The sequence below is a fragment of the Pinus tabuliformis genome, chromosome 8, assembly GCF_031772625.1.
Source record: "Pinus tabuliformis cultivar Carrire ecotype Pingquan chromosome 8, CPIR1, whole genome shotgun sequence".
Lineage (NCBI taxonomy): Eukaryota > Viridiplantae > Streptophyta > Pinopsida > Pinales > Pinaceae > Pinus > Pinus tabuliformis.
In genome coordinates this window covers 1,045,163,307-1,045,176,115 of record NC_142294.1, presented here as the reverse complement: position 1 = coordinate 1,045,176,115, position 12,809 = coordinate 1,045,163,307, and the positions used below count along the sequence as shown (strand labels likewise).

At 36.4% G+C, this 12,809-nt stretch overlaps 1 pseudogene; it reads left to right on the top strand.

Annotated features, from left to right (window-relative positions):
* Positions 1–5,845, top strand: part of LOC149238928 (methylmalonate-semialdehyde dehydrogenase [acylating], mitochondrial pseudogene) — a 57,131-nt pseudogene extending 51,286 nt beyond the window's left edge.
* Positions 5,846–12,809: the final 6,964 nt, after the last annotated feature.

Sequence of the window (12,809 nt, the reverse complement as noted above, 5' to 3'; positions counted from 1 at the left end):
AGGACTCAGAGGGCTACTAGATTTCGCAATTTTAGAATTTGGAGATCTGAAATTCCAGAGATACATCAGATCCAATATCAAGCTCCTACAAATAAAAAAAAGGTATGTAGTCTTTTTAAAAATTTGCATAAGTATTGTTTGAAAAATTAGTTTGAAGTTATTAAAAGGGAGTAGTGAAGAAAATTATCATTAGTTGATGCCCTGAAGAAATAAAATGGCAACACCTAGCAAGCAACCCAAAAGCTCTACTATGACACATGAAGAAGAGGAAGAAATGCAACATGATATATCAAAATTACGAGACCAAGTGCAACCAATTTCTCTCTCACAAAAAGTGACAGAAGCTAAGATGGATGGTTTGAAGAATGACATCAATGGTATGAAAGACAACATTGAAGATTGGGTGAAAGACATGGAATGCTGGAAGGGAGGTTTGACAAAGTTTCTAAAAGAAAGGCTTCCTAATGGCAAAAAGGTAGTATAGCAAACTCATAATGAGAACAAAAGAAATGTTAATCATGATTCGAAGAATGACAACATTGAAGATGTGAAGGAGGACATGGGAGGTTTGAAGGAAGGTTTGACAAAGTTGCTACAATAAATGCTTCCTAATGGTGAAAAGGTAGTAGAGGAAACTCATGATGAGAACAAAAGAAATATTAATCATAATTTCATAGACTCTAACTTTGGAATAAAGACCCACCACATTCCAAAGATCGATATGAGGAAGTTTTATGGCAAGGATCCCGTAACATGGATACTGCAAATGGAACAATATTTTGATCTCCATAATGTGAAAAACACACAAAAGGTATGCATTGCAACTTTATATTTGGAACCCAATTAATTTGTATGGTATCGATGGCTTTTCTCTCATAAACAAATTATCACTTGGTCAATTTTTACGGACGAAATGATAGCACATTATGAGGATATAAAGAGGAACACCTTCTTTAGCCAATTGATAAATCTCAAAAAAAAAAGGGTTAAATGGTGGAGCACATTGAGGACTTCCAAAAATTGAATATAAGGGTAAATGATATTCCAGAGGAGCATAGGATTGATGTGTTCATAGGGACTTTAAAGGATAACATCCAACATGAGGTTTTTGTTTGGGAACCCAATTCATTGGAGAAGGCATTCAAGTTGGCAAGAAAAATTGAAATCAAAATTATGGCAACATGGAAGCCCAGCCTTCCGTAACCTACAAGGTTGACACCACAACAATTGGAAGAAAAAAGAGAAAAGGGGCTTTGTCACAGTTGTGATAGAAAATACACTAAAGGTCATAAGTGTTCTAAGAAGAAATTATTTTACATATATTGTGAAGAGGAGGAAAACAAGGAACAATAAATGTCAAAAGAAGAGGATATACATCAGGAATCAACCCTAGAGAAAGAAGAAATGAATCCAACCATATCTTGCAATGAATTGGCAGGAATTACTACTCCTCAAACTCTCAAGATAGAAGGACATATCAAGAAGAAAAAGGTAATAGTGTTGATTGATTCGGGTAGTACCCATAATTTTATTCACTGTAAGATAGCCAAGGAATTGAATTGCTTCCTATATCCAGCACCAGAGTCTCAAGTGATGGTTGCAAATGGAGGAACCATAAATTTTTCTTAAAAGCACATAATATCAAGCTACCCCTGGGAGAATATGTATTGAATAGTCCTATACTTTCTATTCCAATGGGTGGATCTGATGTTGCACTAGGAGTCCAATTGTTACAATATTTGGGTACGATAGCTTTTAATTTTCAATAAATTTTCATGAAATTTTGTTGGGAAGGAAAGGAAGTTGAATTGAGGGGTATTGCATGGAAATCGAGAAATATAATCATCTCTAATGACATGACAAAGCTTCTAAAGAAAGAACAACGGGGCGTAATTTCATAATTATGTTCACTAGAAGTTCCCACATTGAAATCATCTATTTCTCCAGATCCCTAAAAAGTCTTGGATGATCATTCCAAGGTGTTTGAGACTCCTAAAGGCCTCCCACCTATTCATGATCATGATCATGCTATTCATTTGATTCCGAGAAGTGTTCCTCCAAATATCAGGCCTTACAGATATCCCTATGCCCAAAAGAGTGAAATTGAACGTAAGGTTGAAGAAATGCTAGAGGTTGGTATAAGAAAAACCTAGTCAAAGTTCTTCTCTGCTCCAGTAGTATTGGTTCACAAGAAGGAGGTGTCATGGTGCATGCGTCTGAATTATAGGGAGCTCAACAAGCTCACTATTAAAGATAAATTTCCCATTCCTGTCATTGATGAATTATTTGATGAATTACATGGATAAATTCACTTCACCAAGTTGGATCTTCGTTCAGGATATCATCAAATTAGAATAAAGACTGAAGACATTCTGAGAACATCATTTAGAACTCATGAGGGTCATTATGAATTTTTGGTCATGCCTTTTGGCCTTACCAATGCACCTTCTACATTTCAAGGTTTGATGAATTCCATTTTCAAACCCTTCCTTAGAAAATTTGTGTTAGTATTTTTTGATGATATACTAATCTACAACAAGTCTTGGAAGGATCATGTTCAACATGTTGACAGGGTGCTCAAACTATTGGAGCAGAAACAATTATATGCAAAAACCTCCAAATGTTTCTTTGGAGTACAGGAGGTGGAAAATATGGGCCATATTGTATCTCATGAATGTGTTAAGATAGACCCTAGAAAAATTAAATCCATTAAGGAATGGAAAATCTCCACATCCATAAAGCATCTGTGAGGATTTCTCGGGTTGACAGGGTATTATCACATGTTTGTTAAGAATTATGGAAAAATAACAACACCTCTAACAAAATTACTGAAGAAATATGCATTTTCTTAGACTCCAGAAGCAACGAAAGCCTTTGAATATCTTAAAGAGGCAATGTGCCAAGCATTGGTCTTAGCTACACTAGACTTCACAAAAACCTTTATTGTGGAATGTGATGCCTCAGGAAATGGAATTGGCACTGTCTTAATGCAAGAAGGAAGACCCATTTCTTTTGAAAGTCATCCAATCAAAAGAAAGTATTTATAGAAAGCTATTTATGAGAAGGAAATGCTAGCAAAATACTACATGCACTTAAGAAATGGCGACCCTACCTAATGGGAAGACACTTCAAGGTAAAAACAAATCATGATAGTCTTAAATACTTTTTAGAACAAATATTATCTTCAGAAGAGCAGCAAAAATGGGTCACAAAGATTTTGGATTATGACTTTGAAATCATCTACAAAAAAGGGAAGCAAAAGGTTGTTGCAAATGCACTCTCAAGAAAGGATGAGGATGTGAAAGCATTGCTTTCTGCCATCTCTATCATCCAACTAGATTGGATAAATGAAGCAAGGGATGAATGGAAGAATGACAAAGAAGTGTGGGCACTCATTCAAAAGTTGCAGCAAGATCCCAGTACATCTGATACATTTAGCTGGAAATATGATTCGTTATGGTACAAAGATCGCTTATACCTCTGTAAGAATTCCCAACTCAAACAAAAGATTCTTATGGAATTACACATCTCTCCCTTAGGAGGGCACTCAGGATTTTTAAAAACTTACCATAGGGTTAAGACAAAAAAATTTTGGGATGGCCTTAAATCTGATATTCAAAGGTTTGTGGCAGAATGTTTGGTTTTCCAACAAAATAAAGTTGAGACAATTAAGACCCTGGGTCTGTTACAACCTTTATCTATTCCAAGTCAATGTTGGGAGGAGGTTTCAATGGATTGTATCACGAGTTTACCCAAGTCTGAAGGAAAAAGTGTCATCGTGGTGGTAGTTGATAGACTTACCAAGTATGCACACTTTTGTGCATTATCTCATCCATTTAAAGCTCATATAGTTGCTACTGCATTTATGGAAACAATTCAAAAGATACATGGAAACCCACAGATTATTGTAAGCGACAGAGATCCCATTTTCACTAGAAATTTTTGGACTGGATTATTTTCTTGTCTGGGTACTCAGTTAGCTCATAATTCATCTTATCATCCTCAATCTGATGGGAAAACTGAGATAGTGAACAAAGTTTTGGAAGGATATCTTTGTTGCTTTGTATTTGATAAAAAAACACAATGGTTCAAGTAGTTTCCTATTGACGAATGGTGGTATAACACTTCCTTCCATACTGCAGCAAAAATGACCCCATGTATGGCACTTTATGGATATTATCCATCGTCCATAACAACATCTTCAAGAAAAAAATTCTAAGGTTCAAGCAGTGGAATATCACATCGAGCATCAACAACAGGTTCTCCAACTCTTAAAGGATAACCTCACCTTGGCGCAAAGTAGAATGAAACAATAGGCAGATCAACATCGCAACGAAAGAAGTTTTGATGTAGATGACTGGGTATTTCTATGACTACAACCATACAAACAAATGTCCCTCAAGCAAGCTAAGAAGGATAATAAATTATCACCAAAGTATTAAGGTACATACAAGGTTTTGTAAAAGATTGGTACTATGACATACAAAATCGAGCTTCCCACATCTTCCTAAGTGCACCCAATTTTCCATGTTTCATGCTTAAAGAAGGTTATAGGTGACAAGCTCCCAGTTCAAACAATATTGCAAGAACTTGACGAGGAAGGAAAAATAATATTGGAACCTGAAGCAATCACAGAAACAAGAACTCGATAGCTACGAAGTCGACCAATTTCAGAGTATCTCATCAAGTGGAAGAACTTACCCACTGAAGATTCCACATGTGAGGATGAAAATTTTATACAGAAACATCCAGAACTACTTAAGCGTTGAGGACAACACTTTTTTGAAGGAGAGGGGCATGTTAGGTCCCTATAATACTAGTGATTCCCCCATTACCATTATCATTGTAGCCCATTATTATTGTTGTTGTGCCCCTGTTGTCCCCACATTGTTATTATGGTGCCCCATAGAATCCAACTATTATTATTGTTGCACCCTTGTATTATTATTGTTATGTCGGCTTTGATTATATTGTGACCCTTTAGACTCCTATATATAAAAAGGAGGTTTTGTCATTTATATCATCCACGAATTGTTCATTTGTGTAATCTAAAGGAGGTTTCCCCCTCGAATAGGCTTATTTTGAAGTCGTTGATCTATATTTTCTTCTATTTTGTGAGTTGTTGCATAACATCATCACAGATATTCTGAATTCTAGTGATATAGGGAGTCACACCTTCACTCTTCTACATCTTTGTGGTCCTCAGCTTCTCCTTGAGAATCACTTTTTGATTCTCTGCTAGATCCTAGTGTGGTTTTACAATGGAAACTCACATGTCCTTTGTTGTTTCATTCTCTATAATTTGTGGAATTATATTATCTCAGACCCCATCCAAGACCATCCTCTTTGTCTTGGCCATCTCTTTCTTAAAGGTAGCCATTTTTTGTGGATCTAGTAGCTCTACCATGGCATTCATTACGAAATCCTTTAGACCATCCTCATCTAACAAAAATTGCATTCGAGCCTTCCAGACACCAAAATTGGAGGCGTTGTCAGGTCTATCTTGATCTCTGGACCTACTTTGGAAATCCTTGTGAAAACTCAAAAACTAGGAAATAAATTAAAATCTCCTCTCTTCTTTGCGACCCTACGTTTATGATTCACACTTCCTTAGGAAATGTGAATATCTACTATTCCTTTCCTTTGGAACTCTTTTCTGGTACTCGCAATGCTTGCTACCTCAACTAGGAAACTTGTTCTACCTTTCAAAAGTCCATCTCCAGAAACTGGCACACATACTATTGCTCCTGAAACTCACACTTGCTAACTGGTAAAATTGTTACAGCCTACTGCAACTGGAAATTACGGATCTCCTCCTGACAACTGGAAACTGGAGACCCTCTGAGAAAACTGGAAATATCCTTCGGTGTGTTTTTCTCTTCCTTTCCTTGCACAGATTTGCAACTAAAATCCTTGTTGCGAAAATTATGTGCCTAGATCTGCTAAACGAATCAACTTATTTTCTCATCGAAACCCTATATCCGAAAAATCCATTGCCAGCTAGAATTCTACTCTAGGAAAATCAAAATTTTCCTACAATTTGCCTATGGAAATCGATTTATGCCTAACAATTCGCACTGTCTGGTTGGCCTGTGCAGATCTGGAGAAACTGTGCTCAGATATCCCCTCTGAAACCGCACAATTATTCTCCTATCACTTTTCAGACTCTGATCTGATCTTTGCTCTAATACCATGTGAAAATTCCTTGATTTCAATTACTGCAAATTTATCTCCTAACTGTTCTATATTTAATTTTTTATTATGGCAAATATCGATAAATTCATAATTGCAATCTTCACCAAAATAAAATATGTTGCAGAAAATAAATAAACTAGAACTATGAATAGATGCACACACATAAAAATCGACACAATTGTTGGGTGTGGAGCCTGATTATCTTCTTAATTCAAAGGTATCATCACATTGGACCCCAGTCCATAATGTGGCAGCAATGCCGCCCGTAAATGTGCAATGCCAGGGGGGTCCGGGGGGGCGGCTCGGTAGCTAATAATAGATGTAAAATTGCCTTGTAAAATGTTGTAATTTTGTATTCAATCTGGGTCGTTCATTAGGCAGAAATATGACGGTAGAAGTTATGTTAATTTAGGGTTTTTTTTCCCTTGAAGGCAACCCCTCGCTATATATGAGGGAATTGTATTGGGGCTATGTAGATCTGTATTTTAAGTGAGAAAGGGAGAGGAGACTGTGTGAGAGAGAAGAGGGAATTATAGCGGATCTGTTGTAGGTTGTATCTCTTCATTTTGTTGAATAATATAAAAGGAAGGACTAGTTGTTTCTCCGTGGACATAGCACAAATTGGGTGAGCCATAGATATCTGTGTCTCTCTTGTTTTATGTGTTTTCTATGTTTATATTTCTACAATATTTTATGTGTTGCATTGCTCTGTAATATATAATATTCTAACAACTAGTATCAAAGCCAAAGGTCTATTTGATTGATAAACTCGCAGGAGAGAAGGGTTCCTATTTCGAGTGGGAGCAATGGCAGAAGATGGTAGATTTAGTTTCGAAAAATTTAACGACCAAAACTACCAACTATGGACTATGCAAATGGAAGATTACTTGTATCAGAAATATCTATACCTACCAATGAGCGGAAATACAAAGAAGTCGAAGAGTATGACAGACACAGAATGGGATATTCTCGACAGAAAGGCACTTGGAACAATACGGTTGTGCCTAGCGGTGTCAGTAGAATTTAATATTTCAAAGGAAATGACAACAGAGGGTTTAATGTCGGCATTAGCCAAACTATATGAAAAACCCTCAGCCTCAAATAAGGTACTCCTTATGAAGTGTTTATTTAATATGAAGATGTTATAAGGTGGGTCTGTTGATGATCATTTAAATGAATTTAATACAATTACCAGTCAGTTAAGTTCTGTAGGGGTAACTTTTGATGATGAAGTTAGGGATTTGTTATTTCTGTGTTCATTTCCAAAAAGTTGGAATGGTTTAGTTATGACCATTAGTAGCTTTGTCTCTGGATATAGTACTTTAAAGTTTGATGACGTTGTCGGTGCAATCCTTAGCGAGGAAATGTGACGGAAAATCTCTAGTGAGACATCAGGTAATGCCTTGACTGTAGAGGCTAGGGGAAGAAAAATGGAAAGAGGAAAGAGCCCAGGATATCACAGTAAGTCAAGGAAAGGTAGATCCAAGTCCAAATCGTGGATAGTGTGCTGGAAATGCAGGAAGAAAGGACACCTGAAGAAAGACTGCAAGTCTCGAAAGGGAAAAGAAGGAGATGTGCAGCAAGAAAACAATCATGAAGCGAATGTGACAGGTGATGTGTTGCAAGATTTTTTTATTCTTTCATTAGAAAATATTATTGATGCCTGGGTGGTAGATTCAAGGGCCTCATTCCATGCCACACCTGATATGAAAAATTTTCATGATTATGTTCAAGGAGATTTTGGATAGGTTCGATTGGGTGATGATAAACCTTGTAAAATCATTGGAATGGGTACAATTTTCATAAAATAGCAGAATGGAAATCAATGGCTATTAAAAGAGGTAAGGCATGTTCCAAATCTGAAAAAAAAAAAAAAAAATAATAAATAAATAAATAAATAAATAAATAAAAATAAAAATAAAATAAAAAAGAAAATAAATAAATAAAATCTTATTTCAATAGGGCAGTTGGGAGGTGAAGGTTGTGTAACAACTTTTACAGATAAAACCTGGAAGGTCACTAAAGGATCCCCGGTAATAATAAAAGGATAAAAGGTTGGTACATTGTATTTATGCAATGGTATTTATAATTCTGTTAATATTTTAACCTCTATAGGAGAAGATACGGAATTGTGGCATCATAGACTCAGGCACATGAGTGAGAAGGGGATGCAGATTCTTCACTCAAGAAATTTGTTGCCAGATTTGAAGCATGTTGATTTGGAATTCTGTGAGAATTGTGTTTATGGAAAACAGAAGAGAGTCAGATTCCTTAGAGTTGGGAAATAAAAGAAGACTGAAAAATTAGAGCTTGTGCATACAGATGTATGGGGACCTACTCAGGTATCATCTCTCGATGGCTCTCATTATTATGTTACTTTTATTGATGATGCAACCAGAAAAAATTGGATTTATTGTATTCGAAATAAATCTAATGTATTTGATACTTTCAAAAAATGGAAAGATTTGGTTGAAAATGAGATAGGAAAAAGGTTGAAGTGTCTCGTATCAGACAATGGAGGTGAATATTGCAGCAAAGAGTTTGATAGGTATTGTTCAGAGAATGGAATTCGCAGAGAGAAGATAGTTCCAGGAACAACACAAGAAAATGGTGTGTCAGAAAGGATGAACATGACAATCATGGAGTGTGCAAGGTGCATGAGATTGCATGCAGGATTGCCTTTACAATTTTGGGCAGATGCTGTAGATACTGTTGTTTATCTAATAAACAGAGGGCCTTCAAGTTCCTTGGATGATGGTATTCCAGAGGAGGCATGGACAGGTAAAAAGGTAAATTACTCATTTTTAAAGACTTTTGGTTGTGAAGCCTTTGCCCACATTAATAAAAAAAGTAGAACAAAGCTTGAGCCAAAATCAAAGAAATGTACCTTTATTGGATATGGTGTTAATGATTTTGGTTATCGCTTTTATGATTATGAAAAACACAAAATCATTAGGAGCAGAGATGCCATACTCAATGAAAAGGTTTTGTATAAGGATCAGATGCAGGAAAAGAAACAGGAACAAAGAAAACAAATAATACACAGTGCTTGATCAGATCACAGAAAAAGTGAAGGTGCTTAAAAATCATAATGATCAACAGCCAGAACAACAACAATAGCCACAACAGCAACAAGCACCTCAAACGCCTGAAAGTGGTGTTAGAAGATCTACTAGGATAAGCAGACCCCCTGAACGATACTCTCCTTCATTATATTATGTATTTTTGACTAATTCTGGTGAATCAGAATGTTATGAAGAAGCAGTGTAGGTAGAAACCAGGAAAAAGTGGGACCAAGCCATGGAAGAAGAGATGGACTCCTTAGCACATAACTAGACTTGGGACTTAGTCAGGTTGCCTGCAGGTAAAACAACATTGCAGAATAAATGGGTTTTCAAGTTGAAGGAAGAATATGGAGGTAGAAAAAGGTATAAAGCTAGACTTGTGGTGAAGGGTTTTGCACAGAAAAAGGGTATAGACTTTGATGAGATATTGTCTCCTGTTGTTAAAATGACTTCAATCAGAACTATTTTAAGTTTAGTAGCAGCTGAAGATTTTCATCTTGAGTAGTTAGATGTAAAGACAACCTTTCTCCATGGGGATTTGGAGGAAGAGATATATATGCAGCAGCCACAATGATATGAGGTAACAGGGAAGGAGAAACTAATGTACAGGTTGAAGAAGAGCTTTTATGGCTTAAAACAGGCTCCAAGGCAGTGATATCTAAAATTTGACAGGTTTAAGTCTGAACAAGGTTATACTAGATGTCACTATGATCATTGTGTTTATCTAAAAAGGAAAAATGATGGCAGCTATATTATATTGTTATTGTATGTAGATGACATGCTTGTTGCAGGTTCTAACATGCAGGAACTAAATGTGCTCAAAAGAAAATTGGCAAACTCATTTGCAATGAAGGATTTGGGTGCTTCAAAACAAATCATTGGTATGAGAATAACTAGAGACAGGAAGAATCACAAATTAACATTGTCTCAAAGTGAGTACATACAAAAGATGTTGAAAAGATTTAATATGCAGAATGCAAAATGAGTTAGTATACCTTTGGCTAGCCATTTCAAACTAAGTAAGGAGGTGTGTCCCAAGACTCAGGAAGAAATAGATTATATGTTTAAAGTTTCATATGCATCAGTAGTTGGAAGCTTAACGTATGCAATGGTCTGCACAAGGCCTGATATTACACATGTGATGGTGGTGAAGTGGATTCTCAGGTATTTGAGAAGTACCACAAATCAAGAATTATGCTTTGGTGGTTCAAACATTGCTCTACAGGAATATGTTGATGCAGATATGGTAGGTGATAGAGATAACATGAGGAGCACAACAGGGTATGTGTTTACTATAGGTGGAACAGCTGTCAGTTGGGTTTCAAAACTGCAAAGTGTTGTTGCACTCTCAACGACGGAAGCAAAGTATGTTGTTGCTACAGAGGCTACTAAGGAAATGATTTGGTTACAAAGTTTTATGGATGAATTGGGTAAGAAGCAGAAGTTGGGAAGTTTATACAGTGACAGCCAAAGTGCCATACATCTTGCAAAGAACTCTGCATTTCATCAAGCACCATTTCATACGATCAGAGTTGGAAGATGGACAGTTGAAGCTAGAAAAGATACACACTAACTAGAATCATGTAGATATGTTAACAAAAGTTGTAACCAGGGACAATCCGAGATTCTGCTCAATTTCAATTGGTCTTCAAGTATGATGATGAAGATGAGAAACAGTGAGGTCCAAAGTGGATTCATTGTCTATCAAATGAAGTAGCGGTGGAATTGCTATAATCAGTCTCCAAGAGGGAGATTGTTGGGTGTGGAGCCTGATTATCTTCTTTATTCAGACGTGTCGCCGCATTGGACCCCATTTCGTAATGTGGAGGAAACACCGCCCGTAAATGTGCGTCGTCAAGGGGGTCCAAGGGAGGCGCCCCCGAAGCTAAAAATAGATGTAAAATTTCCTTGTAAAATATTGTAATTTATATAGTCAATCTGGGTCGTTTATTAAGCGAAATATGACAGTAGAAGTTATGTTTTATTTAGGATTTTTTTCCCTAGAAGGAAACCCCTCACTATATATGAGGGAATTATATTACGGCTATGTAGATCTATATTCTGAGCAAGAAAGAGAGAGGAGATTATGTGAGAGAGAAGAGGGAATTACAGCGGATCTATTGTAGGTTGTATCTCTTTATTTTGTTGGATAATATAAAAGGAAGGACTAGTTGTTTGTCTGTGGACGTAGCCCAAATTGGGTGAACCACGTATATCTGTGTCTCTCTTGTTTTATGTGTTTTCTATGTTTATATTTCTGCAATATTTTATGTGTTCCATTGCTCTGTAATATGTAATTTCCTAACAACAATAATTTTTGGACTAAGATCCTTGAAAAAACCCCGAAGAGAAAACCGATGTAGCATTTGAGGGTTTATTTTATTATTATGCAGCAGTAAAAAATTTAGTACAATATCTATATTCCCAACTGGAAATACTCCAATAAATATCCTCACCAAAATATTTAGGAGAAAATTCTCCCTCTGCAAACAAACTTAACCTCCCTCTAGCTTTCTCGCACTTCCTATCTGGTTGCTCGCACTGTTAGCCTATTCAGTTTGTACGGCCTCTGGAGCTACTCCAAACTAGGTCGTCTAGCCTCCTACTTCCACATAAAAAATTCTCTCTACCTTCTAAAATTTATTTCTGGCCTCTGGCAACTGATCCAAACCCTTCCAGGCAATTCACTCAATTGGAGTGGCTAACTCGCACCACCTAGATGGCTTTCTCTGCAGAATATTTCGGCATCCCTTCTATTGATTCTCCAACACTGTAAAACCCTCTATAACTCCCGATTATTGCTCCCTCAATAAGTATTTCTCTCCTTCTTATTTCAAACTCACTTCCTTGTTGAATCGTGGTAACTGGATAGCTCGATTTGCCAAGGTAACTCACTCCCCTATTGTGTCTCTACATCCCATCAACTTGCTCTTATAATCTCTCATTGAAGCACCAACAGCCATGATTAGATCCTCATCAACGTCTAAGATCATCTTAGACTCAATCTATGTGAGTCTTTAGAGATTTATCAATAGTCCTTAATTAATTCCCATTAAATAATCAATTTTCCTAAGTTAGACTTAGGCATTTTTTAATTATTGATCAATTAATTTAATTAGGGCATTTCGAAAGCTTATCACACAAAACCTTTTATAGGTTTTGGAAATCTTGTGTTCCTTAGAATCTTAGAAATGAATTGAGACTAGAACACATATCTGATGCTACCAAAATCTAACACTATAGGAGGACATTCAAGGTTCCTAAAAACTTCCGATAAGATCAAGAAAAAAATATATGGGAGGTCTAAAACATAATGTTCAAAATTTTGTGGCGAAATGTTTACTCTTCCAACAAAATAAGGGAGAGACGGTTAAGACCCTAGGTTTCCTACAACCATTATTCATGCAAAATCAACGTTGGGAAGAGGTTTCAATGGATTTTATTATATGTCTACCCAAATTTGAAGGAATTTCACCATGCTATTGGTGGATTGAATTGCAAAATATGCCCATTTTTTCTCTCATTCTCATCCTTTTAAAGCAACTATAG